Genomic DNA, 14,169 nt, shown 5'->3' with positions numbered 1-14,169 from the left:
GAGACATCCAGACCCAACTCTCTTGCAAGCTCCAACAATTTCGGTTTGCGCAACGACTTCAAATCCATGGCTGCTCTGAATGCTGCTTTCTCTACTGCTTACTATTGTCTTGCCGCAAACTAACCCGGCAGCAACGACAACCACAATTACCAGCTCTGTTTCTGACACTAACAAAAGCCTGGCAAAGCTCAGAAGAAGAAAGTCCCGCACTCACCAAACCTCGCAGCCAAGAGTCCAGCGCAGTCGTTCCGCTGCAGGCAACCAGTCATCACACAGGGCTCGTTGCACTGCTCCCGGATCGTCGTTGAGCTGCTCAGCATACAGTCAACTGCATCTCTTCGCTGCTGGCCTCCGTTGTCGCGATCTCACCGCTGGCAGACAGTTGTTTGAAGTCGGAGGCGATCTCACCGCTGCCAACCACATGTTTGGATCGCACCGCTGGTACGATCGGTTGTTGGGAACTCGGCGCTGACGCCCGTGGTTGTACCTGGGTCGCAAGCCCCAAGGGTAGCGTTGGCCTGGCGGCCTGGGGTACAACTGGAAGCATCCGAAGGTCCCGGCAAAGCATGAGTCGACTGGTAACAACAAAACAACTTGTTTATTTTAACATCGCAAAGAGTTGGCGGTCAGGTTGACCGAAGTAGAGAGACGGGAGAGCACTTTACTCAACAGAAGAAATCGGAGCCCTCCTTTTGGCGTCCGGGGGCAGCTGTTTTTATACTCTCGCAGTTGAGGGCAAGAAGGAACCCCTCAATAGACGAGCACGTGAATGTACAATGGGCTAATGGTGACGCACACTGTCGTAGCGCTGCCGGTCGGGCACAATGACTGGAATGAGAGGGTGATCCCTGCTTTCGCATCGCCTGGTTCAGGCACAATGACTGGAATGAGAGGGTGATCCCTGCTTTCGCATCGCCTGGTTCAGGCACAATGGCACATACACTCACACACGCACATGAAGACACGTGGCATCGGAACATGCCTGGAAACGCCTGGAAACACCTGGCGGGGAGCGTTGCGGCGACGACGAACGGGCCAAAATGTCTGCCGCCCCGCCGCAGTCGCGCCGGCAAAACCGCGTGTCGCAGGCGAAACGCAACAACGTATTTAAGCAGGGTGAAAGGAATGACACGAGGGAAGAAAAGGGACGAACCACTTTCGTACCTTCTCTTTTCTGGTGTCCAAGTTTTACAGTCGCGCTCTTAGTATAGATATATTTTGAAACTTTTAGATTCTGTTGCTTAAAAATATGGTTTCTTCACTTACCTGCGCCATAATGTTGCGCATTATCCAGATTTTTTTTAAAACGCTTTCAGCAAGTATAAAAAATAAAAATTTGTGACTGTTCACGTAAGTGGCAGCGACCTTTTTCTTGTCCGTTGTTTAGTAATTCTATTGTCAGCGAAAAAAGAACTGCTTTATCCTATCATTTCTTCGGTGATACCCGCTCTCCTTAACATCCAAGCCCCTGATCTTTAAACTTTAGATACACCTCGGCTCGTTTCAAACGGAACAAGGAAAACTAATGAGCGGGCCGCTTATTGGCAGTGACTGAAATGCGTCACAGCTGTAAAACAGAAAATCATGTTAGACAAACGTCGCACGCTAGTGCCCTTTCTCTGGTAGCGGATATGAGAGTCAGACAGGACCGCTTAATAAGATTTTAGAATCATAACGAAAAGAGAAAAGAGCACGGAAGAATGAATTAAGGAGATTTGACAGTATCCCAGGCACGATCGAGGGCAGGGAAGACCAGGAGACGCAAAAAGAAAAGCAAACTCCGTAGAACAACCTATAATCATGGTACGACACGGAACTTGTTATACCTCTTTAGTATATAATTCGCGGAAGTGGGTCACACCGGAGGCAAAGCATTAAAACGCACGTCGCTGCTTACACTATAAGCGTTGTGAGCCTCCAATTTGCTCGAAGGCCCCGTTATACCCAGCCACGGCCGAAGTCGAACCTGAAGCCTTGTCACCGCCGCTCCGGGAGGGCCTTATTGGACGAAACTGTCACACAGCCCGTGCCCATCGCTTCGCTCGCGACGGTTTTGTTCGTCTTTCCCTCTGCCGCGTCCGTGCTATAGCTGGCATACTTCTCTGTACGAGCACCGCCTCACCACCCTTCGCCGTAGCACCGGCAGCCGTTCCTGCTTTCATTGTCTCGCTCCTGAAGGGCTCCTGGATTGCTGGCTGGCTTTGACGGTGGCAGGTATAGGATTTGCGCTAGAGCTTGAAGGGCCCACTGAGCCCCACTGTGCGATCGAGAGGTCACAGCCTGCATGGCTGCTTCGCTAACAAGAAGGTTCTGCCGCTTGATTGCTCTTCCTCCTTGCCGACAGTGCACCATCCCGGTCGCCTTCGTCCTCTCCATCCTCGGCCTATCGTGGCTCAAGCGCATTTTGCTCTGATGTCCGTGGCGGCTGCTTCTATACAGCGCCCGCTTCGAGTGCTCTCGCTCGTGCTGATGTCCACTTTCTGTCCACTAACCAGAAGAGGGCGACCCCTTCGAAATAAGTCAGCGCAGGTGCCGGCAATGAGCCAGCGCTGCTGATGAAGTCGCCGGTCCGTCATAGGGCTGCAGGTGATCTTGGTCTATATTGGTCGGCTTCGGCTTTAAGAATTGATTACGGCTGATTTTAATGAAAGTGCCGGCTTAACCCCTTTCATTTTCGTTTATGGATGATAAACTGTCATGCATGCAGCACATAAAGGGCTCCTGTTGCAATAACAGAAATGTACAGTACATGGATTCCCTACGGGGGCAAATTAGAAATTTTCGGAGCACGATAATTCCACTATTACTCGCGTTGCTAAATTGACAGACGTCTGTGATTGTGTGCAAAGGAACACTGTTACGTTCAATTATAATGATGCTGTCACCGTTTGGAAACTCATAAAGTTAACAGGCCATGGAAATTGTACGACGGCCACTCGAAAGCGTATTCCACACATTGGCAAGGTTTGAGAAATATTCTCTTATATTATGGCATGTGTTGCCCTGAGTACACGTGCGCAACATTGATGCCTTCAGGTAGCACGTGTGGGTTTATTGACCAGTTAGTTGCCTTCACCCAAAAAAAATCACGTACTCGTGACCCCTGCGGCAGAAAGGATGTTCCACATCCATCGCCAAGGTTTGTGAGTGGTGGCGCTGACTAACTCTCCCAGGGTTAGTTCTAGTAGTAACACATAAATACCCCGGAAAGCTGGTGGGAGGACGGCGCCGCGGTAGCTCAATCGGTAGAGCATCGCACGCGTAATGCGAAGTCGGGATCGTTCCCCACCTGCGGCAAGTTGTTTTTTCATCCACTTGGATTTTTATTAACTTATCATTTGTTTAATTCAATTAATAAGTACAAGTAATTTCACCTGTGTTGTCCTTGGTGTCTTTGTTTGCTGGCTTCTTATGCTATGATTAATAAATATCGGGCCCCTCGGTTAACCTCCTTTCTTTTCGTTCACAACACATACAGGCCCTACAAAATTGGTTCCCTACAAGCTCCCTCTGAATCCTGGCCGTCTCCCCGGTGATACGTTCCAAGTTTGCGGAATCGGAGCGGCATGGATGGCTCGCATTTCTTTCCGCCTCACGGTCCTGGCGGGCAGCACTCTTACGGGACCGCAACCACAGGAGAGCGGAAGGGAAGGAAAGGAGATTTGCGAGCGCTTGCAACAGCGACAAAGAGAGGACGGCGCGAAAGTACACATGACCGACGCGGGTCAACGCGTAGTGCCTGTTCTTATCAGTTACCTGATACCTGATACGGGTTGTATTTGGACCTATAGGATATTAAACTTATTTTTGCAAGTTTGTAGAGTGGGCTTAAAGCCTGCCTCACCACCGCCGCGGGTTGGCCCGGTATTGCACGTTCTTCGGGATCGGCCCACGTAGGGGGAGAAATTCTCGATCGACCCGGCTCTTGCTCACGGACACATTTTTCATAGGAACCTAGCCATATACAGCTTAGGTGTAAAAATTGTAGATTGAATCGTAGATGAACCTTGCTGAAGTTGGACGGGGACCGTTTGCGCAGATTCAACTAACTCAACTCGAGGTTCTTCAACTCGAGGCGTGTTTGTGAACCCGAAAGAAAGTTACCATAGCAATGAAAAGAAAATTAAAGCTGAAATGTGCATTCCAAGAAGAGAAGGTATGGGTACAACGAACGCAACTAAATAAATAAATAATCAATTTAGAAGCAGCTTGAAAAAGTATTAATTGAATACTTTCGGCAATGGCCATTTCCGAATCGGCGTTCGCATGACGTCGCACATAATCTAACCTTGAAAACCCTGAAAACTCTCCGGAACCGTGGCAGTTTGGGCGAGTTGGTATGCCATGACTTTTTAGACTTGTAGCGCAACCCAGAAAGAGCAAAAAGGAAGGTGGAAGGGGTAATGAAAGGGAACGGAAAACAGAGTGAGCGCTCACTCTGTTTTCTGTTCCCTTTCATTACCCCTTCCACCTTCCTTTAAGCTCTTTCTGAGCTGCGCTACAAGCCTAAAAAGTCTCCGGAACCCCCCTGCTCTGGTCAGAGAGAGAGGCTCGGTGCAGAACAAGAAAGAAAAGCACTGCTCTCATTGACGTTCGCCTTAAGAAGGTGTTTTTTCTGAATACTACATGTACATGAGAAGGCCCAACTCTTGGCTATAGATATGATTTGTTCACGGAAGAAAACCAAGCTACTTGATTAAGTATAGGGCGTGTAACGCCTTACTAGGGTAACGTAGCAAAACTGGATTCACGCAAAAGAATCACTGTATGCTGCGTGTACTGACAAATCATGCTTTGAAGAATGGAATATTTTGCCACAAAAGAGATATTAGACCACTGCGGACGTGAAATTCAGAAGTCTAGGCTACGCAATACACGGCTTCACCAACTCCTGTGACTATGCATACGTGCCTCGATCGAGACTTTCCTGTTTAATACGTTTGAACTGACAGATATATAGATTAAATTTTGTAGTTTAAACTTTCTAAGCAGCCTTATGCCAAGGCCATGCTTTCATCGATGCATTCTCACCTTCCTTTTCTATCAATTTTTCGATTTTGCCCGTTTTGAGATATTCATTTATTTATGCCTTATATGCCTTAGCGCATAATATGCTAAGGAGAATGACTAGCCATTGAGTTTGTTCTTCAAATACTGGTCCTTTCGCTTGTTATGCTGTGAACATGACATGTGTCACAGCTCTCTCTCTCTCTCTCTCTCTCTCTCTCTCTCTCTCTCTCTCTCTCTCTCTCTCTCTCTCTCTCTCTCTTTTCATGCCGTCTGCCTGCATCCTACACTTGCGTCTCAATCCGGCCAGCTACATAACTCCACCAGCACTGGCTTTCTATTTTAACGCCTGGGGCAATCCGGAAAGCAATTTGTTTCTCGGAAGCCGTATTTCTTTGACGTCGTTTCACAGAAGAATCATGCTTCTACACAAGGTTTGCATTGCAAAGCACGTTCATAAATCCACTCTGTAAGTATCGCGAGCGTCGTTTTTCTTTTTCTTGCGCTGTAACACGATACACTGTATATGCTTCCATTGAAACAGCGACGATATATTGGCCTTACAGTTTCGCTGTAGGTGGTGGTGTTGCCTCGGGCACATTTCTTGCTGTAGAGCAAGATTGACTCTTGTTCGTACTTCTTTTGTTTTCTTTCTTTCTTCGGGGTACAACCTAATTTGGTTTGTCACGTGACCTAAATATGTCTTCTTAAGCTTTGTGTGCCTAACCTTCGTCTGCTTAACTTTGCGTCTGGACATCGTCCGTTTCGAGCGCAGGGCAAAGCACACCCCGGTGGTAAAGGACCCTGTCGCCTTTCTTTTCCTTATTTACTTACACTATACGAGGGAGAGTTCTTGTGTGAACTGCTTCTGGTTTATCTCTCGTCTTGCATTGTTTTCTCCATTCACGAGGCTACGCTGCCCTCGCGATAGATGGGCGATACAGGCCTCAGGCGTCTTTCTTGGTCCTAACGTGATAAGGGGAAACGATCGGGGATCCACAATGGTCGCCGAAGCCGGCCCCGCCATACGAATAGCCAATGGGTGAGGCAGATCAGGCAGAAGCCATGCGGCACAACGACCCACACAGCGTAGCTATACTGGCGGCAATGCGGTGGGTGGCCATGTGGAAAGACTCGGCTCCCCTCTGCTGTCTTCTTGGCTTCCCTCCACATCGACACGGCATGGAAACGGACGTGCCTAGAGGGGGACTGTGAGGCGCGCCAGGGGGCTTATCGCGGCGCCGTCGTCAATGCATTGTGGGCGGCGAGCGCGTGGCATCTGTCTTGGAGATTACGGGGGGTTCCTTGCGATTATTTTTGCTTTCCTTTCTTCTTTTCACCGCCCTTCTTGATCCCCTGAATGCGCTTTTGTTCCCGTGGATATCTGTTTTGTCTCCCTGTTAACTATACGAAAGGAGGCAGAAGTAGCGGAAGCAAGTAAATGCCTAGATTTGCAAGCGGAAACTAATGTATTAACGTCCTGTAAAGCCTTGTATTTAAATGATATACCTGTAGTAGTGAATGCACAGCGCCTAGTGATGGTGTAGAGGCCGCATAACTAAATATTTCATAAAACGTATACAGTGATTCTGCAGCTACAAATATTAATTTACAAGAAACGCTTAAAAATACTTTCTACGAAAAGTGTAACGCCAGGAAACACAATATCTTCAGTGTACTAAAAACTTGAAAGAACTATTGAGCATGTTGGCTCTAAAGTCAATTCTGGAGTTTTATGGGCGAAAATCATTATTTGATTACGAGGCACGCCGTGTTGGGGGATTCCGAATTAATTTTGACCACCAGGCGATCTTTAACGTGCCCCCAATCCACGGGACACGAACATTTTTGTCTGTCGGCCCCATCGAAATGCGGCCTCTGTGGCCGGGATTTGATCCCGCGACGTCCCGCTTAGCAGCGCTATGCTGACTCTGGAAGATCCAATTATCTGTGAGGATAAAATGGAAATATCTCAGCGAGATGACATTTCCCAGTTCAGCAACGCTAAAAAGGACTTGCAAGAAATCACAACGCCTTAACCGGCAAAGGCTAATGGCAGGTTTCAGTAGTATTATGCAAAACACTAAGAGAGAGGAACAAGCTTCAATGATATAGCTAGAGACGTGTGCCTGGCTATTCGCCTGGCATGCTACTCCAGGCGCTGGGTGATGATTATGGTATATACAGTTAAAAACGCTTAACCACACATACAGTAACAAAAAACAGACACATGTATATACACTCTACATATATTTACAAGGTTTCGTTAAAGCTCGTAGCCCGCAAGAACGTCAGCAGCGCTGTCGCGGCGCGTAACGCACAGGTGGTGCTTTGCCATCTGCGGAGAATGTGTTGTATAGTGCCAAGCTCGAGTCCCGTTAAAGGTGCAGTGCCGCCTTCAAAGACTTTCTCTCTGACGCGTAGCGGCAGCGGTCGCACAGAACAGGTTGCAGACTAAGCTAATGTGTTATAGTATGCCAGATCAACAAGACTCCGTGCTAGGCATAGTGATCCTTATGAAGTTTTGGAAGAACCCATTTGTCTAAGACAAGTATACTTAGTCATTTGGGACACAGGTTATGAGACATAGATATCCGTGCACACGAATAAGAAAGGGTTGGAGTGCGCATACGGAATATATTAAAAGGTCCTGACCGGCGGCTTACCATTGTCGTTAAAAAGCGTAGAATCAATGCGTTCTCTGAAGACGCGTCCACACGAGTATATCCAGAAACTATTGACACGGAAAGCGATCTTCCGCATTGTAGCACCACGCGGAGCACAGTGAGCGACGACATTTCAAACTTCTACGATGACTCAAGAACTGACCTATATGGTACCATGCGTTGCCAATACCTCAACTGAACACATTAACGGCTAAAGACAAAAATATGCCGTCTAATAAGCCCTCTTATGAGCGTTTCATTTCCGTTCGTCGAAACCTTGCAGTAAGCTTTATAACGGAGCTATAAACAACACGGATCAGAAGGATAGGACAGGCGCCATAGAGTTTCCTAAAAAATTTGATTGCCACAGGTGACGTTTGCGCTGCGATGGCTCGAGCTACAATGGACAGTACAGATATTTGTCGAATGTTTCTGTTTGTAGCTTAAGACGTTTTTGCGTGTATAATTATTAGGCTTTATCTTTCTAAATTTCTATGCAATCGCACTTTCTTTTTCCACATGAAAGCATGAAACTTCAGCTGACTTGCATACTCATTGAGAACTGTTGCATGTAAAGGGCTATACTTTCTTTAAAATGACAAAATTTCAGCCGGACAGTCGTTTCAAGCGACAAGGACGAAGTTCGGGTAAGTCAATCCCGTCATTGCCGTGCTGGCTGAACCGCCATATGCCTGCTGCTCCCTTAGACACTACAGCGCTATTGTTCTCTCTAGTGATTTTAGTAGAAGGAGGAATAAACATTTATTGATTATGAAAAATAGAGGGGGGATGGAATGGTAGGAAACTCAGGTCGCTGAGACCACTCGGGCACAGCCTGAATATGTACGGCAGCTACAGTCAATAGGCGTATATCTATTACCTTGCTCGATCCGCTATGAAGGGGCAGCTGCGTTACTTAAAAGGCACTGGACTTGGTGACAAATTGTGACTGTATACACTATGTGGCGTAGGATTAGACGGTGATACTGCGTAACACTAGGAATGCCTTCGCAGACTGCGTGACAGTGTCCACATAAACCGTCCTGTATCGTGTGTATGTGTATGTGTGTGTATGGTCTTCTTTAAATTCTTTTTCTCTCTCTGACTTATAGCATTCCTTCGCCCCTCCCCCAGTACAGGGTAGCCAACTGGAGGTAATCTCTGGTTAACCTCCTTGTCTTTCCTTTGCTTTTTTCTCTCTCTCTCTCTAACTTTGCGTTGAACTATTTCTCTGCTTTGTGAAGACAGCAATTTCGAAAGAACATTGCAGGTTGTTTGGAGACATGTTGTTCCAAGTAGCTGGAAGCGCAGTCTCAGATGTTTCGACCGACACAAATATTTCTGCGTAAACAGTTTTTGTCAGCCAAGAAATACCTCCCAATATAAGCGTTTAAACGCTTTCCACGCGCTCGCGTATTTCAGACGGCGTACTCAATATGGAAAGAGCTTTGGATAAAAAAAGAAAGAAAGAAAATAAGCATCTGCATGTGTGGCTATACATGCAGAATCTATTTCCGCCGGTTATGTTTGAATGTCTCCTGCGACTAGTAATTCTACGAAAATGGCACTTTCTCAAGGTAACCGCGCCTGTTTCCAGGTTGCGGCCGCAATGTTTGCTGATGTCCCCAATTTTAGCACTTGCCCATATCATGTACGTGAGACTTTATAAACTCAACCTGACTTCTTGAACACTTCCCCATGAGCCTTAGGTTTTCGTTATTTTTTTGCACGTACATTCGTATCTCACGAGTTGTTATACTCATTTAGCTACAACGCCACTTTGCTTTCTTTTCAGAGCGATACACCGACAAAAAGAGTGGTTCAACAAGCCCGACAGCTTCTATTGCCGCCTAAACTGACAAATACAAGTTACCTACAACCGCCAGCTTCATCTAAAGCCATAGCACTCATATCGGTTCTTGTCTTTTATTGTTCTTTTTTTTTCTGCAGCTCTTGCATCAAAAAACTCAAGGCACGTCGGGAGAAACAATGTCGTCGAATCCGCACCCTCTCCGTTGCCTTCGATTTGTGCTGCCAATTTCCGGCTGAGAAAAACTTTCGATGTAAATAAATAAAATGAAGAACCATCCTGACGAGCAGTATTCACGCGATAACTACAAAGCCAACACAAAGGTAGTCGAAGTCAACTCATGATGGGAGAAGTCGATGTGTGCTGCCGCGAGAAACGAGACCAGTCAAGGTGGACAGACGGAAAGCAAACGTACCGGGTGCATTCAGGCACAGCACTGAAGGCACATGACATCTGCTTCGGTACACAAGGGGCACGAGTCGGGCCAGTAAGGTAAGCGCTGCCGTGCGATAGAACGAAAGAACCACACTCGAGGCATCAAACCGACCAGTGGCGAGGGAAAAGTGGTGATCCCACGTACGCACCTTATTCACATAGCTTTTTACCACTCTCCCGAACACCCTCTCTCTGTCTTTTTCTCTCTCTCTTTCTCCGCTGAAATTACCCTGGACAGGAAGCAATTCTTCTGCAGGTATAGCTGTGAAGGAAAATCGAAGTCGAAAGGAACCGGGCTTAGTATGTACCATAGTGCACGAAGTTCTCCCTGCGCGCTAGTAGTTCCCTTTTGCGCAGAAGTAAACAAATAAGCTTGCTCCGGAAGTCCAGCAACTGAAATCTTAGACAGGCTTGCTGGAGCTCCACAGAAGTAATCACAGAACGCAGAGATTTCGGGGATGCCGTGTTGCTAGGAATGATCCTCGGCGAGTTGCTATCCCCAAGGTACAGAGTCATATACAACTCCATATATTCGAACCGAGAAATGAAAACAGAGGTTTTCTTCTTTCTTTTTTTTTCTCTCTCTCTGTCTTTGAGTACAAGGGGCAGCTCGACCAAGCTCGATTTCGCAGTATAGATCAAAAGGACCGAGGGAACGCCGACATACTCTGTCCGGAAGGCAATCGGCATTTACAAATAAATGAGCAGTCGTGTAGCAGCGGGAGCTTATAGACAGCGATAAGGATAGCACAGAGAGGCTCACGAGTGTGTACGAACGAGTCTTCACATGAAATGTAATCTTTCAGACAAAGAAGAAACGACTTTACTTTGTAAATTTGGTTGAGTGGGCGGTGGCTACCAGGCAATACCTTACAGCTACCTCCGCAGCTCTTTCGACGCCTCGAAGTTAAACCTCCAGGCCCGGGCCCCGGAGTATTGCTTCCCACGCTTCAGGCGAGGGAACGACCAGGAGATCTGGTCGTTCCCTCGCCTGGTGGGGGGGGGGAGGGAATAGGGGGAGGGGTCTTCTCTGCAGTCCCAGAGAATATGATTTAAAGAGGCTATGGGCCCGCATAGTGAGCAATGTGGGTCTATCAAGTCAAGGTAAAAGTGCGTGCATATATGTGGGTTTGGAAAGCAGCCTTAGGGACGCTCAAATGGCAGTAAGTTAATGCGACGCCGCCTGTCGGAGACTAGCATGTTCAGTTTCCCTTTGGTACCTCTGAGCTAAGTGCAGCATATCACTGTGCTCTTCTTCTTCGTGTTGGTAGAGAACTGCGAGACGGAAGAGCACAGCCACCTCTGGAATGCTTTGGGCAACTTTTAAAGAGGTACAAATACATAAAGGAACACATTTAAAATGAATTTGTGTAAATGAATAAACGTGGTCATTGGCAATGAATTCTTATGCGCGCTGTAACATCTTCTGGCTAGTATGGTACGTACGTTTATTTGTCTGATGTTCCGTCTTCAGCACGCTCTCTGACGCTTACGAGTTAATCAGAAGGAGTAACATTCTCGCCTTGATTGAATCGGTTGCCTTGGGAAACTGCTGTTGCAGTGCAGGCTTGGCGATCAAGAGCGTCTCATGTTGCAAGGTATATTCTGGGCACGCCAAGAAAAGGCGTTCGATGCACCGTACCTCGTTGCATAAGGAGCAAAGTGATGGAACGGAACACCCCTTCTCAAGTAACCAGCTTGGTGTGTGTGAAGATCCACCCTTATTCGATGCAGTAACGAGGCTCTTTCTCGAAGCAAACGTTTGGTAACGCATGGCTTAGGTGACAGGACCAAAAGCGATCGAAAGTGGGTACGGATGTCTTTCTTCATAATTGCTATCTGTCACTTGGACATTGATTGCTGACACTTATTAAGCCGCTGGTGCTAGGAATCTAACCCGCACAACAACAGAACGGAGCAGAACTTCTGCGTGCTTCAAGTGCGCAGCACAAATTCGATTTTTCACGTACACCAACTAGCCCCGATACAACACCTCGATACAAGCATTTGGACGCTTCTTACCATTGATTGGCAGGCAATATTACGTCAAAATATATCCGTCGATGGCCTCTCCACGTTATGTTTCGCCTGAATAGAGCGCTGGTGGAGGGATAGTGTGTTGGGTGATGGCGAAGGAGGAAACAAATAAAGAAAATCTAAAAAAAGCACTGAGCTCTTGTTTGTTTCCCTGGCATTTCGTTGTACGCCGCTGGGTCAAAGAGGTCCTTTTTTCCTGCTCTCTTTAGGCTCATTTAAGCGCTAATCATACTCAAATAGCGAAGTTTATTTTTTCTGCGTCATTTTTCTTCGCATGTTTTATTACTGTGGAAATTGCCATGAGCTGGTAGAAAGCATTCACATAAAAATACCTCTACTGCATATTTCCCTCCAGCACTTCTGATTACCGAGAAATCCTCTAAGTTCCGTGTTTGCACTGCCAAATACAGCTCCTACATACAACCAAAAACGTTCGCTTCCATTGCTTGTGAGCGTGAACGGTCTTCTAGTTTGAAATTCACTTTGACATGAACAGGCTAAAAAAAAAATTATGAGCGCGCGCCTCTCATGCGAAACAGAACTGCATGAAAACTAGAGATACACAGGCAGGAACTGGGCTCGAATCGTAGCGCATACAACGGACCCACTACAGACAAGTTTGACGAGCGCGGATAGCATGTCGACCTCGGCGACAGCTCGAAGGCTGTCTCGAAAGCCGGTCTCTCTCTTCGCAAGTTCTGTGGAGCGACGTTGGTATGGGTCTCGACAAGTGCATGCGTCGGAAAGACGACGCTGAGTTAACGGCTCGATGTTTCGGAAGCGGGGGACGACAGCAGCGTTTGATTTATTTAGGTTTCAAGCGTCAAACACATTAGGAGAAACGCCGTCCGTTGGACTTACGCTTTAAAGGAGTCTGAAGGATTCCTCGCCATCTATTCAATTTATTGTTGATAACTCTCCCGCTCTGCAAGAATGCTGAATAAGACGGACGCTAGTCTGTTAACGTATTTGCAAAGCCGTCCATATTATACATTTATAGTAACCACGCTGCGGTAGCCATCTTCTGTTTTTAAAACGCATTTATGTGGCGGGGTCAGCATGGCAATGCCTTCTTGTTCGTATAGTTAGCGACTGAAAACTTTATTGAAGATGTCCGCTGATTTGGGCGGGGTGGCGCCATCAGCACCCCAGCCCACGTGACGGCCTCAAATCCTTGGACACGGGCGGCTACAAACAAACAAACAAACAAACAAACAAACAAACAAACAAACAAACATTTAAATGCGCTTTGCGACTAGCCGACCACGTTCACTAATGCGTTGAACATCACGATTCCCTGGCAGCTGCTATTACAGTGCTCATACTTGTCATGCTTTGTGCTAGAGATGGGGTTATGTTTTCTGTTATATATACATTGCATTAGATAGATTTACGTGTCATAGTGATGCCGCGCGAAACCTGGTGCTTAGAGGGTATGCGTTAGTGTGCTTCTAATGGTCTCTCAGCGAGTTTCAACAGCGCCAGTCAAGAACACAGAAACCGAAACGTTAAAACGTGTCATCATGTATGTTGTACGGCGATTTCTTCGCATTAACGTAGAGAGAGAGAGAGAATGAAGAGGAAAGGCAGGGAGGTTAACCAGATATGAGTCTCCGGTTTGCTACCCTACACTGGGGATGGGGGATAGGGGTTAGAAAGCTGACAGAGAGGAAAACGCAAAAAAAAATGAATAAACGCACGCGCACACATGGAGACACACGCACAAAAGGCGTTCCAGTTAAAGTCGTTCACACAGGCCGGTAGATCGCAAAAAGCGCAAAAGCACTTGCACGGCCTTCTTCTGTGACGGTAGGTCCTTTCGATGTTGCAGAATTCTTTTTTCGGATAGTGGTTGGTCGTCCAGTTGGTCAAGTTCGTGGCTAAGGCATGCCCTCTGTGGACTGTACTGCGGGCAGGCGCACAAAATATGGCCAATTGATTCTTCATGGCCGCAGTGGTCACAGGTTGGGGTGTCGGTCATCCCTATGCGGAAGGCATAGGCTTTAGTAAGGGCAACGCCCAACCAAAGTCGATATAAAAGTGTGGCGTCTCTACGGCGAAGCTGTGATGGCGCTCGAAGACTTAATGTTGGATCAAGTGAGTACAGTCGCGGATTTCTTAAATGTGGCTCATTCCATTGCGACGCGGTGCACTGCCGAGCAAGTAGGCGGAGCTTCCGTGCCGCGTCAGTTCTAGAAAGAGGAATTGGGACGT

General features: G+C 47.2%; 1 non-coding gene across 1 annotated transcript; it reads left to right on the top strand.

Annotated features, from left to right (window-relative positions):
- The first annotated feature begins 3,707 nt into the window (after window positions 1–3,707).
- Window positions 3,708–3,898, top strand: LOC142573417 (U2 spliceosomal RNA). The gene has a single exon (XR_012826313.1). It is a non-coding gene; the product is annotated as a U2 spliceosomal RNA (small nuclear RNA).
- The last annotated feature ends 10,271 nt before the right edge of the window (window positions 3,899–14,169 follow it).

Source organism: Dermacentor variabilis, chromosome 2, assembly GCF_050947875.1.
Source record: "Dermacentor variabilis isolate Ectoservices chromosome 2, ASM5094787v1, whole genome shotgun sequence".
NCBI lineage: Eukaryota > Metazoa > Arthropoda > Arachnida > Ixodida > Ixodidae > Dermacentor > Dermacentor variabilis.
This window is presented reverse-complemented; position numbering and strand designations above follow the sequence as displayed.